Below are 23,928 nucleotides of genomic sequence, written 5' to 3' on the forward strand. Positions count from 1 at the left end.
TTCAAGTCAAGGATTGTGATGCCTTCTGCCTTATCTTTGTTGCCCAAAATTGCTTTTGCAATTCTAAGTCTCCTCTGGTTCCAAATAAACTTTAGGATGGTTTTCACTAGCTCTATGAGATATGCCAATGGTATTTTGATTGGGATTGAATTTAATCTGTATAACAATTTTGGAAGCATGACCATTTTCACAATGTTGGTTCTTCCTGTAAAAAGTGACAGGTAGCTTGCATTTTCTGATATCCTCTTCAAACTGCTTTTCCAGACTACTATAATTTTCAGTGTAAAAGTCTTTTACTTCCTTTGATTCCTAAGTATTTCATTTTTTAAAATTCTATTATTAAACTTGTGGTTTTCCTAATTTCTCTGTCAGTTTGTTGTTTGTGTACAAGAAAGCTATCGGTTTTTGAGTGTTGACTTTGTACCCAGCTACATTACTGAATTTGGTTATTAAATCTAGAAGAATTTTGGTGGAATTCTGGTGGTCTTCTATGTAGAGTATCATGCCATCTGTGAATAATGGTAATTTATTTATTTCCTTCATATTCCTATTCCTCTTATTTCTTTTTCCTGTCTAATTGCTATGGCTGTTTTCAGAACTATATTGACTCAGAGTGGTGATAGTAGATAACCTTGTCTTGCTCTTGATTTGAGAGTGAAAGCCTTTGTTTTTTTTGTCCATTTAGTATGATGCTGGCTGCTGTTTTGTCACAGATGGCTTTTATCAGATTGATATAAAGACTATCTATTCCAATTTTATTATGAATAGATGTTAGATTTGTCAAACATTTTTTTTCTGTGTCTATTGAGACAGTCATGTGATTTTTGTCTTTGGCTTGGTTGATATGGTGTATTACATTTACTGACTTGCATGTTAAGCCATGAGATGAATGCAAGCAAGCCTGCATGCCTGAGATGAATCCTACTTAGTCCTGGTGTAAACCTTCTTAGTGATTTGCTGCATTCTCTTTGTCAGTATAAGACTGGTCAAAATAGACCAAAAATATCTCTACATACTTGTTCAGGGAAAACTCCAAGAGAAAAAGATAGCAATTATAAGTATATATGCAACAAATACTGGTGCACCCAACTGTATAAAATAAATATTAATGGGCATTAAAAATCAAATAAACACCAACAAGTTGCAATTGACTTGTCTCTGTCTCTGTCTCTGTGTGTCTGTCTGTCAGCCTCTCTCTCTCTCTCTCTCTCTCTCTCTCTCTCTCTCTCTCTTTCAGTACCAGAGATCAAATTTGGGACCTTGCTCTTGCCAAGCAGGCATTTATGCCACTGAGCTATATCTCTGGCCCCACCATTGCAATTGGATATCTTAATACCCCCCTGTCACAAACAGATAAATTACAGAAAAAAATCAACAAAGAAATATTAGAATTGATCCAAATATGTGAACAGATAGACTTAGTAAATGTCTCCAGAATATTCCACCCTACATCACAGTATACATTCTTCTCAGCTATACATGGGACATTCTCTAAAACAGACCACATACTAGTCCATAGAACAAGCTTAAGAAAATGCAAATGAACTGAAATTATCCCATGCACCATGGAGTTGGCTGATGCAAAGATAATTTTATTTGGTATGGTAATGCATTTGACTAGGCTAGATTTAAAGTTGGAATCCTTCTGTAATACTCTATCCACATATGTGGTGGACCAGGGATCACAGCAATCCTACGAGGGTGCTTCAGGGCTGATCAGAGGTCTCAGGTAAACTGAGTCACCAAGTAACTGAAATGTAACACACAGAAAGATCAAGAACTCTTGTGGGAAAGGTTCTTGGAAATGAAAATGTCTTATAGTCCAGACACTAAAATTTATTTTTATTTGAGTTTTTAAAGGTTGATGTCACTTTAATTCAAGTTAGTTTCAATCTACTACACTGGGTTTTGTATTTTTCATTTTATGGCACTAGGGATCAAACCTGGAGCCATGCATGCTAGCCAAATACTCTACCACTAAGCTACATCCTCAGGCCCAATATATTTAATATCTTTAATGACATATGTGACTTCCCTACATGTATTTGCTTTGAAAATTCATTTGACAATAATAAAAGGGAATTCATTTCCAAACTGGTATCCACATACAACCTTTCTTTTAAAAATAACTCATTGATAATAAAGTATATGCTTCTTTGTAACATCGCCATAAATGTGTTACCATCAATCTTCAAACAGGAGCCCCTGGCGCCCAGTCCTTCAGAGGTATCAGCTTACAGAATCCCTCCCTAGGGGCTACAGACACACATGTCAGCTTTCATCTCTAGCTGTCAGTCACCCAACGCTTCCACTTGGCAGAAGTTGTGAAATCAGAGCCATTCTGTGCGTTCACGGTGCTGAGCAACAACTCCAGAAGATATCTGAGTGCTGGGACACTGTTGTGCAGGAGAGCATGAATCTGTTCCCGGGTGAGACTCCCACACCACACACCTCCGAGCAGGCTACGTGCTGCTCACCCAATTCCCATCTTCTTTCAGGAAGGCTGACGTGTCTCTGACATCCCCAGAGCATAAGAACTGAGGTTCCAACTCCAGAGACTGCACACCAGACACCAAGCCAGAGGACTTCGTAAGCTCAAACCGTCTCACCATTCTGGTTGTCCTGAGAACCAGGACATTCTGCTTCCTCTCTTCTGGTCAGGAGAGGACCCCCCACTCTGGCTCTGAATCACCTAAGTCTTGTGAAGGCTTTACTTGGATGAAGAAATCCTGTGGGAAAGGTTCTTGGAAAAGAAAATGTCAGATAAATTACAGAAAAAAATCAACAAAGAAATATTAGAATTGATCCAAATATGTGAACAGATAGACTTAGTAAATGTCTCCAGAATATTCCACCCTACATCACAGTATACATTCTTCTCAGCTATACATGGGACATTCTCTAAAATAGACCACATACTAGTCCATAGAACAAGCTTAAGAAAATACAAATAAACTCAAATTATCCCATGCACCATGGAGTTGGCCGATGAAAAGATAATTTTATTTGGTATGGTAATGCATTTGACTCTGCTGGACTCTGGACTCTGCTGTGCTGAAGGCATTTCACAGAAAATGACCACTTCACCAAAACGCCTCCACCTTACAGGGGTGGAAAGAAAAGCATTCTCCAAGGACCCGCTGAAACTGCAGTGAAGACAGCTGCACCTGTTGTAGTCTGAGGTTTGCAAGGGAATAATACAGGATGCATAATTTATAGGATTATTTTCATAATAATCAAAGAGTCATACACATAGAGAGTGCAGGAAATCTTCCACCACTAAAGATGAAAGAAGCCAGCTGAAGGTCTGGACCCCATGGCAATGTCCTGCATAAGTCCAGATAACAACATGGAGCCAGTGACAATGTCCCCCACAAGTCTACCTGAAGGCTCAGAACCCACGACAGTGCCTCATGCAAGTCTGTCTCAATGAAGACCCAAAGGTAAGCGGTGAATGCTACAAAGTCTGTGCCAGCAGAACGAAGGACCTGTGCTAGCAAGCTGAGGGATATGCACCGGAGCCAGGAAGCGATGCTCAAGGTAAGAACCAGAGCTTCCCCACCCCCCAAAACGTACAACAGCCATCCTCAGTGACAATGAGGTCCCAAGCTATTCCAACGATGAGAACAGCCACATCCATATGAGCAAAGTCAGCTCGACAAGCTTCTCCAGAGCACTGAACAGTGCACTGTCTTCCCCTCTGGAGTCAAAAAAAGATGCTCAAAGTAAGGACCAGAGCTCCCACAAAGCGAAGCACAGTCATTCTCAGCAACAACAAGGTCCCAAGCCCCTTTGATGATAACAACCAAGTTTATCAGGAAAGCCAGCATGACAAGGTACTCCAGGAGAACCAACAACTCCAGAGCCAAGAGCTCCCTAACAACTACTCAGCTTCCTCTCCAGTTTCGCCCCTTCTGCAGCCAGCAACAATCCTCAGGCGGGCCTCCCACACCCAGCACCATGCTGGTTCAGTGCAGTTACAAGTGGACCACCAGTAGGCAATCCACCACAGCAACCCACACAACAGTATCCCGTAGACTCTATTCCTACTTCTGTATTGTAAAACCAAGAAAAATAAAACCGTCTTGCCTCATTGTACGACTATGAGACTAGCAGAAACTAACAAGATTAAAACTGCCCCAGTGTGGGTAAGCAGAAATCTCGCCAGGTCACTGTCTCCACAGGGACAGCTGATGCTTCCAGGGCAGGGCAACTGATGTCATTTGAAGTCCTCAGATTTCATTGATATTCCCTAAATCATGTCATTTTGCCAGAATTACTTTAAGACACTTCAATGCTATACTCCTTAAGGTGAATGTAAGTTTAATGTTTAAGTAGTAATATCAGAAAACTAAGACAACTTATGTGAGTGTGAATGGGCTCCTGAAACCTCAGTCTATTACTCCGTGGCTGTCTCAGTTGTCAGGTCCCAGCAGTGGCTGCTGCAGAGAAAGCTGGAGCTCCACATGTCACTCAGCTGTCTCTTCTTCCCTATAAGAACACTATGAGAGTGTTCCCTCACCTCCCAGCCTGGCATGAAAGCAGAACAAGCATGTCTGTAAGTCTAGGCTTCTGCCTACCTGCCTCCACGTAAGAGTTCCCTTCTTGAGCACAGAAGATGTCAAGTCCCCTCTGTGACTCTCCTCAAGGCACCAGGAAAGGTGCACACTGGCCCTGGAGGGACCATGACCCTCATCCAGTCCATCTCCTGTTGGCATCACCTGAAGCATGGTGAATCCACCAAGAAGAAAAGTTAAGGAAAGGGAAGAGATCATCTTTCTGTCAGACAGCAACACCACCATGATTCAAGTTAGCTTCATCCTGAGACATCTTCCACCCTTGAATAAAGTGGGCAATCATGAGTTCAGGGTCAGGAACCGTTATGGTTCATGGCTAGATGTCCCCACACCACAAAGTCTTGAGGTGGCTTCTACAGTTTGTGATTGATTCATGGCGCAATGCTAGAATTGTTGGTGTGAGTGCTACACCTGCCCTGGGGTAGGTAGCATGCATAAAATATGAGGGAGGGAAAGAGGCTTGTTCTCTGTTGCTCTCCCCTTTTGCTCTTGCTGCTTTTGCTGTTTTGCACTGCCGTGAACTGTTGCCTTCTGCCATGTGCCACCCTGCCTCAGAGCCAGCTGAGTTTGGACTGAAATCTCTACAAACTGTGAGCTAAATAAACTTAATTTTGGGTGACTAGTATTTTATCCCAGCCATAAGAAAGAAGTAAGGAAGACAGGAACCAAATACATCAGGGGTCTGAACGTGACTGTAAAGTGGTATAGAGAGAACTTTTGGTCAGCTGACAATGAACTACTTCACTTGGAGAAGTGAAGAGAGGTGACCTCCTCCCTACTCCACCATACACGGGTAGCCAGCGACAGGGTGGCTGGGCTAGGGACATGTAATCTTCCCACTGCAGGACCAGAAATTACCCAATAGTAATACCTATTCTTCTTCTTTGAAAAAACTTTTTTTTTTGTTTTATTTTGTTTTGTTTTGTACTATACTGGGGATTGAACTCAGGACCTTGTGCTTGTCAGACTGGTACTTATGCCACTGATTAAAGTTCTTTTTTTCTTGTTCTAAGATTTATTTATTTATTTGGTATAGGGTCTTGCTATGCAGCTTGATTCATAGTGATTCTCCTGTCTCAGCCTCCCCAGGGCTGGGAATTATAGGTGTGCACCACCATATCTGGTTTCAGTAGCTTCAGTAGCTGGCACAGTGGGGTTGGCACAGCATGTGGTACCAGGGATCAAACCCAGGTCCTTGCACTTGCCAGGTGCTTAGACTGCCGAACTATCTCCTCAGCCTGAAGTTCATTTCTAACTCCCCCCAACATAGTGTCAAAGTTAAAAAGTCAAGTTGGACTTATGACCTGGGGTTGCATTACCCACAATTAAAACTACTGCATCAGGGGCCGGGCAGATGGCTCAGTGGAATAAGCGCTTCCCTGGCAAGCACAAGGGTCTGAGTTCAATCTCCAGCTCTGGAAAGAAAAAAAAAAAAAAACAAAACTACTGCATCGTGTGTAAGACAGAATCTTAAAAATCACACTTTCTTCCCTATGCCTTTCTTGGTTATGGAGAAAGAAAAGAAAAGAGAGAAAGAGACAGAGAGATAGCAGATGAGAGGGGTGGAGGGAGAGAGAGAGAGAGAGAGAGAGAGAGAGAGAGAGAGAGAGAGAGAGAGAGAGGTGAAGAAGAGCATTGGAAAGGGTTCATTCTATTGGAAGTCAGGCTGCGTCTACTGGCTCATGTACTGTAGGGTTCTAGGCCATGCCTGGCACTGGGAACCCCTTGGTACCTGGCCGCACATTTGCACCCAGATGTCCCTCCATGGGTTCTGATGACCTCACAGGCACCACAGCAGAACCAGGACAGCTGGGAAAATCCTCCTACACCCAACAGACATTATCACATAAAAATGATGACCCCTAAGTACAACAGTTCTAACAGTTCATTTTTCTGTTCCATGTCACGTTCCCTACGTCAGGCTCCTGCAGATGACAATGCCTCTGTGCTGAGGGGCCCGTGTGGCAACTGGCCCTCTCCCTGTCCCAGAGTCCCACAAGGGCAGATTCAGCAGAGCCCTTGAAACCTGTAGATCTGTCACAATTCAAGAGAGATCCAAGAAGGAAGGAGACATATCCACTTGGCATTGTGAGTGACTAAGAAACAGCACTGAGGGGCCAGAGAGATAGATCAGCAGTCTAAGCACCTGCTTAGGCATGCGCAAGGACCCAAGTTTGATCTCATGTTGTGCCAGCCCCACCCCAGGCCCACTGAGCCAGCCACCAAAACCAGGCATGGTAGTGCACGCCTGTAATCCCTGCGCTGAGGAGGCTGAGACGAGAGAACCACTACCGGTCTGAGCTGTATAGTGAGACCCTCTACCAAATAAGAAATTAAAAAAGAAAAGAAATAGCACTGAGCCAGATGTGGTGGTACACACCTGTAATCCCAGCACTCTGGGAGTCTGAGGCAGGAGGACAGCAAGTTCGAGCCCAGCCTAGGGTATTTAGTAACTTGGCAAGAAGAGTGTCTCACAATAATAAAGAGCTCAAAGAGAAAGGCTGGAGTTCAATCCTAAGTACTATAAAGGAGAAGAAGAAGAGGCACTGTTAGGAGAAAGGAGCTTTTATCAGTCTCTGACAATCAATTTCAAGACTGGCCTAATTGTGGTTATAAAGAGGTTGAATTTGTCATTTTCTCATTTATTTATTTATTTACCTAATCACAAATATTTACTAAAATGCATCAAACACTGGAGGACGGTGAGTCTGTCCTCTGCTGAAGGAGGCAGCCACTCGCACCAACAGCACATTAGAGTGGTTAGGTAGAGAGAGAAACCCAAACCCAGCCCCAGGGCAGAGGTGGAAGTTAGAGAAGGAATTTTTGGCCTAAAAAACACTAAGCAACATCTTAAACTTATGACGTTTGAGAAATGGAGAGGAACTGTGCACAGGCCCAGAGTAGGACAGGCTGGCGTTCGGGGCTGACTGTCACAGCCTTCAGGAAGAGGCTCCCCAGAGGTAGCCTGTGGACTGGCAAGGTCGTGGGTAGACTGTGTTCCAGATAAGACAAACTTCCTAAAACTGTCAGCTTTGGTCCTGTTTCATCAGGCAGCCTGTGATCTTTGCCCACCAGGAAACACTAGAACGTATTAGTCAGGATAGGCTAACAGTTAAAAGCTATAATAGGGCCGGTGAGATAGCTCAGTAGACTAAGTGCCTGCTTAGGCAAGTGCAAGGATTAAGGTTTGATCCCCAGCACCACACTCTGTGCCAGCCCCAACCCCAGGTGCGCTGAGGCAGCCACTGATACTGGGCATGGTGGCACAAGCCTGTAATCCCAGGTGCTGAGGAGGCTGAAAACAGAAGGATCATTACAAGTCCAAGCTGCATAGCAAGGCCCTGTACCCAATAAATAAATAAATAAATAAATAAATAAATGATCAAAAAATAAAATAAGAGAGGTAACCTTGTCTCTGGGGCTTACAGTTACATGACACTTGCCTTGATGTCATTAACCAGAGCCACAACCTCACAAGCTGCAAGGGAAGCCAGGAAATACAACCTACCCATGCCTACAGAGAAAGGACTGCCTTAAGGATGTCATTAACCAGAGCCACAACCTCACAAGCTGCAAGGGAAGCCAGAAAATACAACCTACCCATGCCTACAGAGAAAGGACTGCCTTAAGGGCAAATTAGTGGCCAGGAAATATTTATTTTATATTTAAAGTCAATGTTCTTTATTGTTATGTTAGGCCAGGGGTCAGCAAACCCTAGCCCCAGAGCCAGATCCAGCTCACGGCCTGTTTCTTCTCCCAGCTCAGGCTCCTACAGAATTTAAGAGTCCTTCCATAGATAGACACAAGAATAATTGCTTTGAGAAGCACTGGTGGGCAGCTTCAGTGGCAGGCGCTTACCTAGCATGCTCCATGATAATCACTCAGGCAGGCATTCGCTCAGCCCTCCAGAGCTAAGGAGCCTGGGGCTTAGCGAACTTCTGTGACTTGCCTTTCAAATGGATAGACAGGGCAGCCTGAACTGAGGCCCAGATCCATTTGGCCCCAGAAGGCATCTGTTCTTTCCACTCCACTAAGGTGGTCATTCTAAGATCTTTAACCCACAGATCAAAAGTGCAGATGTCACTATCATATCTGTTGGGTGTCCCATGTGGGTGGTGCCCCTCTTCCTTTGTCCAAAGCTCCCTCCAAGGTTTACCAAGATTCTTATTGTGACTCAGCTTTGGGTCTTCTATAGCAATCAATTACAGAGTTTTTCTATTTGTTGGACATCTCCAGGATGTTTAACATTTTTGGGAAATAAGCACTAGTATTTCTTGAGACAAAATCTGGAGCTCCTCCTTGAGATAAAGAGATGATACAACCCTTCCCAGAGTCTGTTGCAGAATTGGCACTTCTGTTCCAGTCAGGATATTCTCATCACACTCTTCATTAAGAAACACTCATATGTCTCCTCCGTGTGTGTGTGGGGGGTGTGTGTGTGTGTATGTGTGTGTGTGTGTGATCTACAGACCACCTAGAGGGGCCCTAGTGCTAGTAAAAAGTGAGATTCTTAAACCCACTCCTCATCTGGGATTCCAAACTCTGTGGGCAGGACCCAGGAATGAAAATCAAACAGTGCTCCAGGGATACTTAATAGCTCCAGAGAAAAGGATGATGAAAACAATGGATTGTAAACTGCCTTGGGCTCCTCCCTGCCCCTGTGAGACTGGATCAAGGTACCTCATATATAATAAATGCTAAACAAATTCCCACTAAGCTATTACGGATAATTCAAAACATCAGCTCTCAGAGAGACGCATAAGATTCTCTCACATACTCTCCTAATGAAGCTCTTCATTGTGCACCTGTTCCTTGTTGTCATTCTGGGGTTCATAAACACCATTCTATGGATCCCTTTGTCGATTCTACTGCCAAGACAGGGGAGCAGATACACAATGGGGTGACTTCATTCATTAGGATCCTGCTTTACTCCATTAAAAACTACTAAGCTACTGAAACATTTTAGCCTTCAGCACAAAGCAATACTTTGAGGGACTGGTGCTGAAAAACAAGATAGCATAAAATATAACTTTTGTTGAATGCTGGATCTTTCAGGAAGTGAGGGAAACCACACACCTCTAATAAAAGCAAATAACAGAGATTTCATTGTTCTAGGGTAAGCCAGACAGTCTGGAAGGGAGACCAGATTCCAGATCAGTGCTGTCTCCCAGCTCCCAAAGCAAGGATTTACTGGAGGGAGCAAGGCCTCCCACAGAGAGGGCTGAGTTACCCCAGAGCTCACAATCAACACACACTGAACCCTCACACTTAGAACTCCAAGGAAGTCAGATGACTACCAAATGCAATGCATAGAGTAATCATGCATCAAACTCTGGAGGAAACTGAAAAATAGGGACACAAAAGTAAGCAAGAAATGAGTCTACTGATAAATGACCAGGCATATGTGAAAAGTAAATATAATTTGACCGTAAAAATTAAAAAATAAAATGTTTTCAACTTTTGTTAAAATAAAGATCTCTTTAGGTGGATTAAGTATCAAATTTCATATTGCTAAATGGAAAGTGACCTGGAAAATAGATCTGAAAAATGCCTAGACCAAACCTACGGAACAGAAATAGACAATGGAAGATAAAGTTAGAAAGGTGAGGAAAAGAAGGTCCAACTTATGTCTAATTAGAATCTCTAAAGGAAAGACTGAAGTGTGAGAAAGGCAACACTGAAGATGAAATAGTTTATAATTTTCCAGAACTGATTAAAAAACCAAATTCACAGTAAAAGAAAACACATTAATTCACTCAATGTGTATTTATTATTTATGATATGCCAGATATTTTTAGAGGCGAGTACACTAATCTGAATAATTTTTTAAAAAAACAAAAAGTAAACCATGATAACAACAACAAATACAAAGACTTTACCCAGATACAACTGAGAGAAAAGTATATTATCTACCATGGAGATACAGTCAGACTGATAACGGATTTCAAAGAAACAAAATAAAAGCTACATGACAGATCCTCTTCAGAGAACAGAGGGAAAATAACCAGTAACACAGAAGTATTTACCTAGCAAGACTGTCAAAGACAATGGGACTAGCTGAGGGTGATGGCACACCTGTAACCCCAGCACTCTGGAGGTTGAGGCAGAAGGATTACTGTAAATTCAAGAGGAGCCTGGATTACAAAGTGAGTTCAAAGCCAACCTGAACTGCATAGTGAAACCCTGTCTCAAAAAGATTAATAATAATAATAATAATAATAATAATGGTGAAAGACATTTTCATATAAAAAAAGCTAAAGATATTTATCTCCTAGAGATACACTAAAGAAATTGATTTACTCCAAAACGATGACAGAAAAGGAGATGCCTTATGGAGTAATGAGTGAATACAGTGTAAACACAAACCTAAGTCACATGGACTACATAAATATCACAAATTAATAATAAAAGGACAGATCTAGAATATTGAACATTAATATTTTCAAGACAGTAGGATGAGTGTTTAATAATCTCCAGTGATTTAGGAGGAGGTCACAGCAAAAAATTTAAGTTCTGTCAAGTAACTTTAGTAATATTTCCAAAAATAATCACTAAAAGACTTGAAATAAAGGACCTAAATTGCAAACAAAGAAAGCACAAGATAGAATATGAAAAATAAAAGGCCTTTTGTTAAAGGAAGCAAGAAGGCTGACAAGAATAGGAAGGGCAAGACAAGAAAATAACATGGCATAGTAAGTACAAATCTATCAATTGCTATGATGAATTTGAGGAGCAGATTAGAGTGCTGCACTTTGTATCTCAGATGTCCCCCAAAGGCCCCTGTGCTAAAGGTTTAGTCACCAGCCTGTGGCACTATTAGGCAGTAGTGGACTGTTTAAGAGGTGAGGCATTCTGGGAGGAAGTTAGGCCATGGAGTTGTGCCCTTGAAGGGGATGTTGGAACCTCTATCCCTGCCACTGATCCCCTGTGCTATTCAGTAAACAGATTCTTCCACAGTAATGTTTTGCACTGCCACAGACCCAAAGGAACAAGGGCAACCAGTCATAGACTGAGCCTCTAAAACAAGGAGCCAAGCAATCTTTTCTACATAAGCTTATTACCTCAGGTATTCTGTCACAGCAATGGAAAACCAACACAAGAAAACTAAACATATTAGAAAAAAAAGCAAATCAAATTGTATACATTTTGTTTTTTTTATTTTATTGAGAAACAAATAGCAATGAGACAGTTTCAAAACTGATTAATAGGACAGTTTCAATAATTAATACATTGTACATTGTTATCTTCTTAGTGGTTATCTGTAGTACAAGATGCAGACAGGATATCCTGTCCAAACACTATTGGTACAAATCTTTCTTCTCATTGGATTAAGGGCAAATAGCTGTATATCTATCCTAACTATTCTGCATATACAGATACAAAATGGTCTTTCCTTTGTATCCCCTTTTTTGTTTAGTCCTGTCAGAGATGGGCATTCCATTGGCATCTAAATACTATAGGTGTGTGAATTCAGCAAAACAATCCAACACAGTCTAGCAGTCCACAATAGTAGTGGGTTATCCACAGAAGTTGTTGACTTGAGCCTTTCACAGCTCAGCTAGAATATTGAACACTAATATTAATATGGTTTTACTTTATATACTTCATTTTTACACTTTTCTGTTGAATGGTTAAGACCAAGATAAAGCAAGACCTATATAACAAGAAATGTAACTTTTGTATCTGATAAGGTCAGTCAAGTACCCTCAGGATTTATCCTGTAACCCTGTACCACAGTTTGCAGATCCTTTGCCAGTGTCAGCCATGTGGATGAGTCACGGCTATTGCTTGACCAATTTTCTCTCTGTAAGAACCTGAGAGAATGTTTTCTCTCCAGGTGACTCTCCTTAGGCATACTCTACACCATTGATCACGTTGCTCTGTGGCTCCATAATCTCCTTGATCAGAAAATTTGGGACAGAACCTAATTACATGATGTTACAGTATAGGTTCTCCTATGTCCTGAGTTTTCACTGACCTTGAAAAGCTAAGGTCAAAATGTTAGCTGTCCTTGCAGCCCTTCTATTCTCTAATTTTTGGTCTGCAAACTTAGGTTGTTAACCCTCCAGAAGAGAAGCTTATTATTACTGCATACATTTTATAAGAGTCACACAATTAAATTTGGGAAGTCAAGGGTAACAAAAATGTGCCAGATAAACATTAACCCCCCCCAAAAAAAGACAGAAAATGTATAAAATATGTCATGCATTTTAGTTCACATCCTAGGCTATAATAAAAAGTTCAATTCACTCAAGAATACTTTTTAATATTCTAAATTTGAATGTACACATTTTCAGTAAGATTGCCTCTTGAATATAAGACCATAAAGCAAATTTTAATAAAACTCAAAAAAATAGTACTATGCAAACCAAATTCCCTGGCCATCCTGCAGTTACATAAGAAGTCAAAAACAAAAAGATTTTAAAAGCCAGAATACATTTGATATTTAATATAAAGCCTCCAAATAAATGATTGGTCAAAGAAAAAAAAATGGAAATTTAAAACACTGAGAACAGAGTACTGATTGAAATATGCATTCTGAGACATATTGAGATGCAGCCAAAGACACTCAGCAAATTTATAGCATTAAGTGTTTATAGTAGAAAGAAAGAAACAAAGAAAGAAAGAAAGGCAATTGAATCACACAATTTAAACAGAAAAAAAACACAAAAACAGGGAAACACTGTGGCTAAATGGAGGAGCTTCCTTCAGAGCTATCTAGAGAAATTAAACTAAAAGCACAGACAACTGAAAGAAAAAGGAAGGGGCATACACCCTGAAATCAGAATCAGTAAGCAGGAGATTTACAGATCAACAAAACAGAGATAAAGAAAACCACCAGCCAGTCCACCCGGCTGCCTGCCGGCAGGTCACCACATCAAAATGAATGCCTGCCATACTTGGAATCTTAAAAGAGGAAGAAGAAGAAAAATGATGTACAAAAGCAGTGTGGCTTAATCAGGCCATACAAGACAGACTTTGGATGTGAGGTTCCCTGCCTCTTTTGCTCTCCTGCAAACAGAGGATGCTAGAGCCTAGGAGTAAATTCCACCAACACACTGACACACACAGAAGGGAGCAAACTGCTCCCTCCCTGAAGATCAGTCCCTTTTTCTTTTCTTCCCTTTCCTTTTGTGCACCAGAGAGCCAACTGGACCCTCTAGGAACAAGGTTAAACACTACAGGAGTGTGTAGAACAGCTAAGCCCTCCTCCATGACCTGTGATTAGAGAGAGAGGCACAGGGAATTTGTACACGGGGTCTACGCAGAGTGGGGCAGGAGGAGAAAGGCACCCACAGAACCTTACCCCCCCCTGCCAACAAAGTTATGGACTACAGGTGGGGGGGGTGGCAGCAGACTTGTAAAAGCAATGAGTGGGAAGCCAGTATTCCCCACTCAGGAAAGGAGTAAGAATTGGGACTGAGTCGCCTTGGATGACAACAGTAGGAGCAGAAGACCACACAGCATGCCCCAACCCCAAACAAAACACCTGGGAAGACAAAGACGGGCTGGTGGAAGAGGCACACCGAAAGCTGAGTAAGGACCAAAAGGAACCAGTGGTGCACAGGACTGGGAAGAGCCTGTGTCTGTGAGAAAGCAGCACAGCATTGGGGAGAGAGATACTGAGAAAAACAGGATAAGGAAGCAGGCTGTGAAGGGATATACCGAAAGTACTGGCTGAAGCCTCTCACCCCAGAGCCCACATCTGGGTACCAAGATCGGGCTCAAGTTAAGCACAAACTCTACTGTAGACTTCACAGGGTTATCCAATAGTTAGGGCTTGTGGTGGGTACCAGAAGAATGTTTTGTATTTTATTTTATTATTTTCTTTCTTTCTTTCTTTTTCTTTTTCTTTTTCTTTTTTTTTTCTTTTGTATTTTAGGGAAGGGTCTATAGGGTGTTCAAAGTCTCACTACTAGATCGGACTCGTAGTGATCTGCCTGTTTGCAGCCTCCCAAGCGCTGGGATTACAGGCCCGCCACCACGCCCAGTCTCAATTGGCATCTCAGTGCACCCTGAGGGCAGGGCCAGCACAGCAGGCCTGGAGACCGAACCCCAGCCCCTGTGCCTTAGTTTTTCTTTCTTTGCTGGTTTATTTCTCCTTTCCCCGCCCCCCTCTTCTTTCATGTATACTTTTGTTCTAATCTATACATCTTCCTTCCCCCTTTACCCCCTTTACTCACTTTACCTCCCTAGATTGGATCATACTTTCATATGAGGAAACAGTCTCTAATTTTTCTGGTTACCTTTCGTAATCCCTCACTCCTTCGCTCTTTCTCTCTTGCCCTCTTTATTTTCTCAAAGCCTGTGTGATCACTCCATGCCCTATAGCCTTGCTTCTTTATTCTTTATTTCCTTCCAGTTATCTTTGTTTTATCCAATATTCTTCTTAAATTTCACCACCACAGGATAAAATCACTCTCCCCAGGGGAAACACTTTGCATACAAGCCACCAATTTATGATTGGTTCTGTTACGTAACTGTGGATTTTGCTCCTATGGTTTAAGGTATAAAATTAATGTCCAACACAGTTTAGTTTCTAAACTGTGCTTGGTGCTATTAATATTGCTAATTACACTACTTTAGCTAAGTTGATATAGATATATATATATCTAGATATCTAGATAGATAGATAGATAGATAGATAGATAGATAGATTTTGTTTTTTTTTTTTTGGTCTCACTCAAGCTACCTTAAGGACGGGTCTGGTAAGGCATGGGGAGCTGGAGATCAAACCGCAGTCCCCTGAGCCTGACTGGGTTTGCCCCCGCAGGCACTTAAACAACTGAACTAATCCATAAGCCCCCTAGGTTGTCATATTGGTTGTAATCAGTTGTTCTCACACTTATCACCACTGCCCAGCAACCAAAGGACTTGGATGTGAGCCACACAGACATCAATGTCTTATTCTTAGTTGGGAAGGCAGGAAATTGGCACAGGCACAAACCAAGAACCTCTACACATGGAAGACATCCCTGACTTTTCCAAGAGAGGCCTTGATACTAATCGTAAAGCTACCTACTACAAAAACTAACAAACATCAACAGAGACAACACAAGACAAATTTCTGACACAGAAAAAATGGCAAGATGCAAAAACAAAATGCAACCTCAGCCCTCTAGTCCACCCAGAACAAGTCCAGGACACAATGAGACAGAGGAAAAATGGAAGACTGTGGGGAGCCAGGGAAGCTGAAACTGATCCTATGTGGGAGGGCAGGATGAGGCCGCATTACTTTTGCAGTCAAGCTACCTTAGCCTTGAGAATAACATCCTGCCTGGACACTAAGGGCTATTAGTTGCTAGGCAACCTTGTATCACATGTTACTGACTTTCCAAAGGTACAAATAAATGTCCATATTGTTGCTGGGAGTGGGGGTTGTCTGGCCAACCAGAGAGACAAGTCACCACCTAACCCAGCTTTTGTCTTCTTGTCTTTTCCTTATTCTTACTGCCATTTCTCCCCGGGGTAGAACGGATCACACTGAGACCCACGGATCCTCACATTTGGAGCCCAAACAGGGACACCCAGTATGAGGCAAGTGTGGGCAGCAGGAACACTTCCAAAGAGTGCACACAAGGGAGGGAAGTGGATGGGTTAGAGCCAGCAGTATTCAGTACAGGCATGAATTGGTACTGGCACATCAGATGTAAAACTTGGGGATAGAGGCTCATTAAGGGCCAAAAGTAGGTTCATTAGGGCAGAAACAGGCCCACTAGGGCCAGAAAGATAAAGGAGCATAAAGAAACAGGTTTGTCAGAATGCAGTGGCTAGGTTCAATCCCTGGCATGCAGTGCTGGCCCTGCCCCCGGGATGCACTCAGACTGGGTGTGGTGTCACAGAACTGTAATCCCAGCGCTTGGGAGGTTGAAAACAGGGGAATCACTATGAGTCTGATCTATGGAGTGAGACACTGTAGAACCTATACTAAAAACATTTTTTTAAAAAAAAAAAAGAAATAAATAAAAAAGAAACAGGTTTGAGAGAAGCCAAAAAGGAAAGTTAGATTGAGTTAAAAATGGGACAGAGTTTCAAGAACCTTGGATGTTTATAGATATATAGAGATGTATATCAAAATGTTTGGTGTTTTCTAGGTTCCTGGATTTGTGCTCATTTCTAAAACCACCACAAAGGACTAGAGCGGAATAGTGTTTTAAAATCAAGGTCCAAACAGGACAAGAAGGATAGAGCAAAGGCACAGCAGATAGAGTTTAAACACTCTAGCTTTGCTCAATTAGATAAAAAAGGAAAAAGTTCTTTTAAATTGGGAGCAGTTGGTTCTAAGCAGCATGGCGCCTCCAGGGGGAGGGGCACAACCTGGCTTCACGGGGGGGGGCCGTGCTCCAGTCCTAGGCACTCGGCTGGGATTTCCCTGCTGCTTGTGCATCTGTGCACCAGGGCCAGCCCCAGAGGTTGGCACAAGCTGACAACAGGCCTGAGCACTGGGGCTAAGCAGGAGGCTTCTGACTATGGCTCGCCTTGGCCTTGGTGTTGGCTATGTGCACTGCCGGCATCAAAACTTTGTTAGGCTCAAGACAGTGCCATTCTCGGCAAAAACAAAATATCCAGTGGCCGTGTAGTAGCCTTGACTCTTGGGGAGGGAAATATGAGTGAGAAAGCCCATTCCTAGTAGCACCAATGTCATCGATGCTGGTTATACCTAAACCATTGCTCCAATCACCCCAGATACCCCTGTGGCTCAGTTGGTCATTTTTCCCTCAGCAAAAATTGGAATATTTATAAATAAGGTCAAACAATTCAAGGGCTTTGGAACTTCTAACATCTATTAAGTTAAACAGGTTAAACAAAATCACTCTGATATGGAGCTGACTATTGAAGGAAATGTATTTAAAGGGCTACTAGGCACACGTGCAGGTGCTTCAGTGATTGCTCAGCATCACTGGTCAGAAGCACTGCCTCTGGATGTGGCCACTACAGATTTACAAGGGGTGGATAAGGTTTCTAACCCTAGCAGAAGTGATAAATTGCTCACTTAGAGAGATGCTGAAGGCCATCCTTGATATTTCTTTCCTTATGTCCCCCCATATATTGGTCAATCTATGGGGTCATGACATATTACAAGGTATATGAGCATTTTGGTCCAGTCCTAACTCCCTGGTGCCTCATCTAATGTTGCAAGAAGGTTTCCTTCCCACTCAAGGGCTTGGTAAAAACAGTCAAGGGAGAAAAGAACCTGTGCTGCTAGCAGCTTGTGCAGCCAGGAGGCCGTAGAGTAAAAGCAGCAACCAGAAGCAGAGCCTCAATACAAGAGTCTTCAGGTTTTGCTTAGTGTCATCAGTGATGATTATACAGAGGTATCAAAGTTATAGCTCAGGGCTGGCCAGATAGCTCAGCGGACTAAAGCGCCTGCATAGGCAAAGTGCAGTGCCCAGGGTTTGATCCCTGTTGTGCCATGCTGGCCCCACCCCTGGGGCACACTGAGACAGCAATTGAGACTGGGCATGGTGGCGTGCACCTGTAATCCCAGCTCTTGGGAGGCTGACCAGAGGCAGATCACTATGAGTCTGATCTATGTAGTGAGACCCTGTAGACCCTGTACTAAATACAAAAAACAAAACAAAGTTATAGTTCAATCTACTTAGAACACTGTTTAGATTGCTCCAGACTCATATCACTCAGTTGGTCATTCTTTCTATGATAAAACGTTTTAAAATTATTAGGAAAAAAAATTGGGTTGATTAAAGGAAAAACATTTCAAAGGGCACTTCAAATGCAAGTGTGGATGGCCCCCAGGTCAGGCAGCTACAAAGGTACTGGTTTGCCCACCTGGAGAGATGTAGGAGGCCCCTCCCCCAGGAATGGAGCTTGGCTGGGGGGCAGGAGGTGGAGTGGTTCTCTCTCTCCATTACAGTGGACACGGAAAGAGGAATTTTTACATTTTCCCCTTAAGGTGATTGTTTTGGGAGGCTGTTTCCAACATAAAGATAAAAACAGTTTGCTTTAAAAAGAAATTATATTCCTGAAGATTTACAATAACAGGGATAGTTTAAAAGATTACTTTTCATTCCTAACAAGTTTGATTGCTTGTTTTAAATTCCTAAATTAAAACTGGTATAAAAAATGTCTTGATATTTTAAAAACAAATTTAGAGGTTTGAAGCACTATCTGAAAGCAGTGTGGTTTAAACAGTGGCTTAATGTTGACATCGCATTTAAATAATAAAAGGCCTAGTGGTGGCCTCCAAAGGGTACAAGCTGTGATAACTTCTTCATATTTGAGTCAATTTATCCAACAAAGATATAACGTGCCCCAAACTATTCAGATCAACCATTCATGATTTTCAGACTATTTGGTAATACTAATTGGCTCCATCTAGATTTTGGGCTAATTTCTCTGGTGTTATTGACTATCATTATCCTTCAGCTAAATAAAATTAATTTGCTTTTCTTCACAGATAAAAATGAGGAAATGTACAGCTTCCTCTTCCAAAATATAGGATAACAGTTTCCTTACTGTACAATCAAAATTTAGTTACAAAAAAGCAGGGTGGGATCAATCCCTCCAACTTCACTTGTCAATATACACTATTGCTAAATTCTACAGAAGATGGAAGTACAGCAGCAGAAAGATCATTCCAGCAAATAAGAGCAAAAAGACTAGGAAGGGTCCTTTGAAGATATCTCTACACTGGACAATGGAAGGGACCCAATCCACTACTAACCTGGGGAAGAGGGTATGTTTGTGTTCCTCCAGAGAATGCTGACTGACCTATATGGGTACCAGGGCATGCTGTCAGGTTATACCATGAAGCAAGATCTGGAGAAAAAATTAACAAAAGTGAGGCCAGATCCAATCTGGAGCCTATTGAAGGAACTGACAAAATGTAAATCTAAAGCTTAGATTGGTAATATAATATATAAAAATAACTGAGCTAAATTTTACTAAAATTTAGACAAAAATACAAAGCACAAAATATGCATATTAATTATAGATAAAAGATTGTATTCCTTCCAAAAATTTCTGACAATCTCTGCTTATTAACAAATAAGATCTGACTAGTTTATTTATAATTATAAATTTCAAAAAGTTATAAAGTTACTATAATTTAATTTGGTCAAGAATATATTTGAGTGCACTTTCGATTTTGTCCAAGATGTTTGTTTTCATGTTCTGCATATTGATGTGTATGTCATTCTGTGAAGAGCTGTTCCTCTTTTTCCTTTTTTGATCATTTGTTCATAATACAATTTGGGATACAGACTTAAAAGTATGCTTTCTCTTAAATTACCAGCTGGTCTAAGTGATATCAAAATTGATTTCTATACACTTTTTATCAAAACGTTTAAGGTAATTAAACAAAAATTCCTTGGAGGGATGAGAAATTATTAGAGAGGAGTCCAAGTGCTGAATAAGAGGTGTGGCCCAACATTTTTGTTCATTAATGAGGACCGCCCAGTAATCTCAGCAGTCTCTTAGGAGATACCCTTAATAAACTGGTCTTTGGTTAAAAGATATAGTTTGTTTTTAATGCTTTTGGTATGCAACTAAATTAAGAAACAAAGATTTTCACATGTGTATGGTAATTCATTATTGTTAATCTCTTTTTTTTTTTTTTTATTTATGTGTGTGTGTGTGTGTGTGTGTGTGTGGCCAGCTCAGCCCACCTGGGGGCGGGGCTGGCTGGCATGTGGTGCTGGGGGATTGAACCGCGGTCCCTGTGCTTTGCTAAGCTTGTTCTAAGTAGGTGCTTTAGACCACTGAGCCATCTCACCAGCCCCTATTATTGTTAATCTCATAGTGTTCTAAGTGTATTCATGATTCCAAGTATACAGGTCTTTCACAGTCACAAAGATTGCTTGTTGTGATAAGGCTTTCTCTCAGATTCAAACACCTGCCTTTAACAAAAAACTTGTGATGTATATACCATTTAACAATGATCAATTAAGTAAAAAATTCTTACATATTAAATAGAAAAGATTGGTCAAAAGTGTTATGCTGGGGCTGGGGAGATAGCTCAGTAGAATAAGTGCTCCCTTGGCAAGCGCAAGGGCCTGAGTTCAATCCCGAGTTCCGCAAAAAAAAAAAGTGTTATGCCAAAATGAAAATTTAAATAGATCACAAAATGTCATCAGTATTGTCCTGCTATGATGTTGTATATGGTTTTGATTTCTAAATTTCTGTGTAAAAATATGAAATTGTTGTCTTTTAACATTCTATAGGGATTTAAATATTAGAATAATATGGTTGTTAGAAAATGACAGTTCCATTTTATGTCTAAGGTGTTTTATATTCAGATAGTAGTATTAAGCTTACTGCCTCTGTTACAGGGTAATATCATCAAGCCTTTCTTCTGGATGTTTAACAACTAATGTTTGGAAACCAAAAATTAGAGCTAGATGGGCTTAAAGGACAGCCAATATTTTGGCCCTAAGGTCAGTGAGGACTCAGGACATAAGTAAACCTCTGCTGTGACATCCTGTAACTCAGTTGAGTCCCTGATTTTCTGAGCAAGGAGACACTGAGGCCAGAGAGGAAAGTGATCGATGATGTATAGTGTGCCTAAGGAGAACCACCTAGAGAGAAAAAAAGGTCTCTCAGGCTTTCACAGAAAGCAAATTGGTCAAGCAATGGCCGTGACTCATCCAGATGGCTGACACTGACAGGAGATCTAAGAGGTGCTGTACATGGTTCCAAGGTAAATCTTGAGGAAATTAACTGACCTCGTCAGACAGCAAAAGTTACATTTGTGGTTATACAGGTCTTGCTTTAACTTGGTCTTAACATCCAGCAGAAAAATGTAACCACAATTTGTAAAAAGTCATTCTTTGTGCTCGGCTACCGAGATAAGAAGTCTTGCTGGAGCCAGAGCAGACCACCCAGTGAAAATACTATTTTGGTGGTTGACGAGGTACAGGTATCAAAGGGCCTTTGTTACAGGGATACCAAAGCATGGGAAAAAGGGATCAGTGGCAGAAGATGGGGAAGAGCCCAAGAGAGAGTCAGAGGCCAAGAGGAGGAAAGTGGGAGCAAAGAAAAATGAAAAAGAGGCAGCAAGAGAAGGCCCACTCTTGTATGAGAATCTACCAGATTTAAAAAAAAAAAAAAAAAAAAAAACCTCACCCAGTGGCAAATTCACAGCACTCAAGATATGCTCTTGGAACATGGATGGGCTTCATGCCTGGATTAAGAAGAAGGGCTTAGATTGGGTAAAGGAAGAAGCTCCAGATGTGCCTCCAAGAAACCAAATGCTCAGAGAACAAACTCCCAGCTGAGCTTCAGGAGCTGTCTGGACTATCCCATCAGTACTGGTCAGCACCTTCTGACAAAGAAGGAGATAGCAGTGTGGGTCTGCTTTCTGCCAGTATCCACTCAAAGTCTCTTATGGCCTTGATGAGGAGGAAGATGACCAGGAAGGCCGGGTGATTATGGCTGAATTCGACTCATTCATGCTGGTCACAGCCTATGTACCCAATGCAGGCTGGGGTCTGGTAAGGCTGGAGTACAGGCAGCACTGGGATGAAGCCTTTCACAAGTTCTTGAAGGGCTTGGTATCCCTCAAGCCTTTTGTACTATGTGGGAACCTCAATGTGGCTCACGATGAAATTGACCTTCATAACCCCAAAGGAAACAAAAGGAATGCTGGCTTCATTCCACAGGAGCACCAAGGCTTTGGGGAGCTGCTGCAGGCTGTTCCACTGGCCGACAGCTTTCTTCACCTGTACCCTAATGCTACCTATGCCTACACCTTTTGGACTTACATAATGAATGCTTGGTCCAAGAATGTAGGTTTGCGCCTTGATTACTTTCTGTTGTCCCGTTCCCTTTTACCTGCTTCGTGTGACAGCAAGATCCATCCAGGCCCTTGGCAGTGATCATTGTCCCATCACCCTGTGCTTAGCACTGTGACACATTCTCCAAATCACTGTGAGCCTGGGAATAACTGCCCTCGGTCCCCATACAAATATTCCTCCTTTAGTAGCCCTCTGAAAGTCCACTTCCTCATCTATGAAAATGTGGATCCTTTCACCAGGCACCATTAACAGGTTTTTTTTAAAAAAAAAAAAAAAAAAAACAAGGTTTCTTTCTTTCTTTTTTTTTTTTTTTCTTCTTTTTTGTGGATCCTCATGTTAAAGTTTCTGACAAGCTCTTTTTTGAACAATCTGTGTAAATAAAAAGCCATGGTTTCAACCACAACAAAAAAATTTTCAAAAAGTAATACTATAATAATACGCTAAGCTATAAGAGGCTCAAACCACTAACAAATTCTGACAACTGCCAACTTCGCTAGCAACTCACTACTGTTATGGATTGTTGTATGATATAGGGTCAAACTGCTGAACACAAGTACTAAAGATCTTTGGACTGGCATCAAGAATGAAAAGGTCTTCTACAGAGTTCTACAAAGGTAGCTTCTCTATCTGCAATGGAACACCCATCATTCACACAACAAAACAAAAAAGGGAGCTATGTTGGGAGCCACCAAAGCTCAAATTGATCCTATGTGAGAGGGCAGGATGAGACCTCATTACCTTTGCAGTCAAGCTACCTCAGTCTTGAGAAAAACATCCTGCCTGGACATTGAGGACTATTAGTCACTAGGCAACTTTGTATCATGTTACTAACTTTGTAAAGGTATAAATAAATGTCCATATTGTTGCTGAGGGTGGGCCATCTGGCCAACCAGGCAGACGAGTCACCACCCATCCCAGCTCTTGTCTTGTCTATCTTTTCTTCATTCTTGCTGCCATGTCTCCCCAGGTAGAATGGACCACACTGACATCCACAGATCCTTACACAAGACACACACTTGAAATATCTGAAATGACAGCAATCAAAGTAAATAAATCCATAATGCTAAAGAGGAAATCAGATCAAAAATAATCTTCCAGGTAAAAAAAGAAATGACAATCATAATAAAAAAAATTACTTGGCATATCTAGAATAAAGACAAAAAACAAAAATACATACGAAAAATGATGGAAATGATGAATAACCAATATAGGAAAGAAATAAAACGCATGAAATGGATTCAAACAGATATCCATGAAATTAAAAATACCATTGAAAGGTGGTAAAACCACTTGAATGAAATTAAAGACAGACTTTAAACCTTGAAGACAGGATCAAGGCTAATGATCCTGAAAGGAAAGATCTCTTAAAAACAATGATATCAGGAAATAACAATTCAATAGCTGCAAGACAGCACAAAGAAAAATAAAATAAGATTGATAAGTGTCAATGAAAAAGCATAAGTCAACATAAATGTCACAAAAATTTTGCAGAAGAGCAGAAAATTTCCCAAGCATGAGAAAAGAATCTGACATACAATTAAGTGAGGCATACAGAACTCCAATTAGCCATGACCAAAATGAAACTACACCAAGACATA

The 23,928-nt window shown here is 41.5% G+C and overlaps 1 protein-coding gene and 1 pseudogene across 1 annotated transcript in view; one reads left to right on the forward strand and one right to left on the reverse strand.

The window, feature by feature from the left end:
- The window catches only part of LOC105743273, a 26,425-nt pseudogene extending 3,897 nt beyond the window's left edge, over nt 1-22,528 (forward strand).
- Nucleotides 1-23,928, reverse strand: part of Slc22a3 (solute carrier family 22 member 3) — a 141,545-nt gene that overhangs the window by 108,489 nt on the left and 9,128 nt on the right. The gene's annotated exons all lie outside the window — the stretch shown is intronic.

The sequence above is a fragment of the Octodon degus genome, unplaced genomic scaffold, assembly GCF_000260255.1.
Source record: "Octodon degus isolate 3935 unplaced genomic scaffold, OctDeg1.0 scaffold00112, whole genome shotgun sequence".
Lineage (NCBI taxonomy): Eukaryota > Metazoa > Chordata > Mammalia > Rodentia > Octodontidae > Octodon > Octodon degus.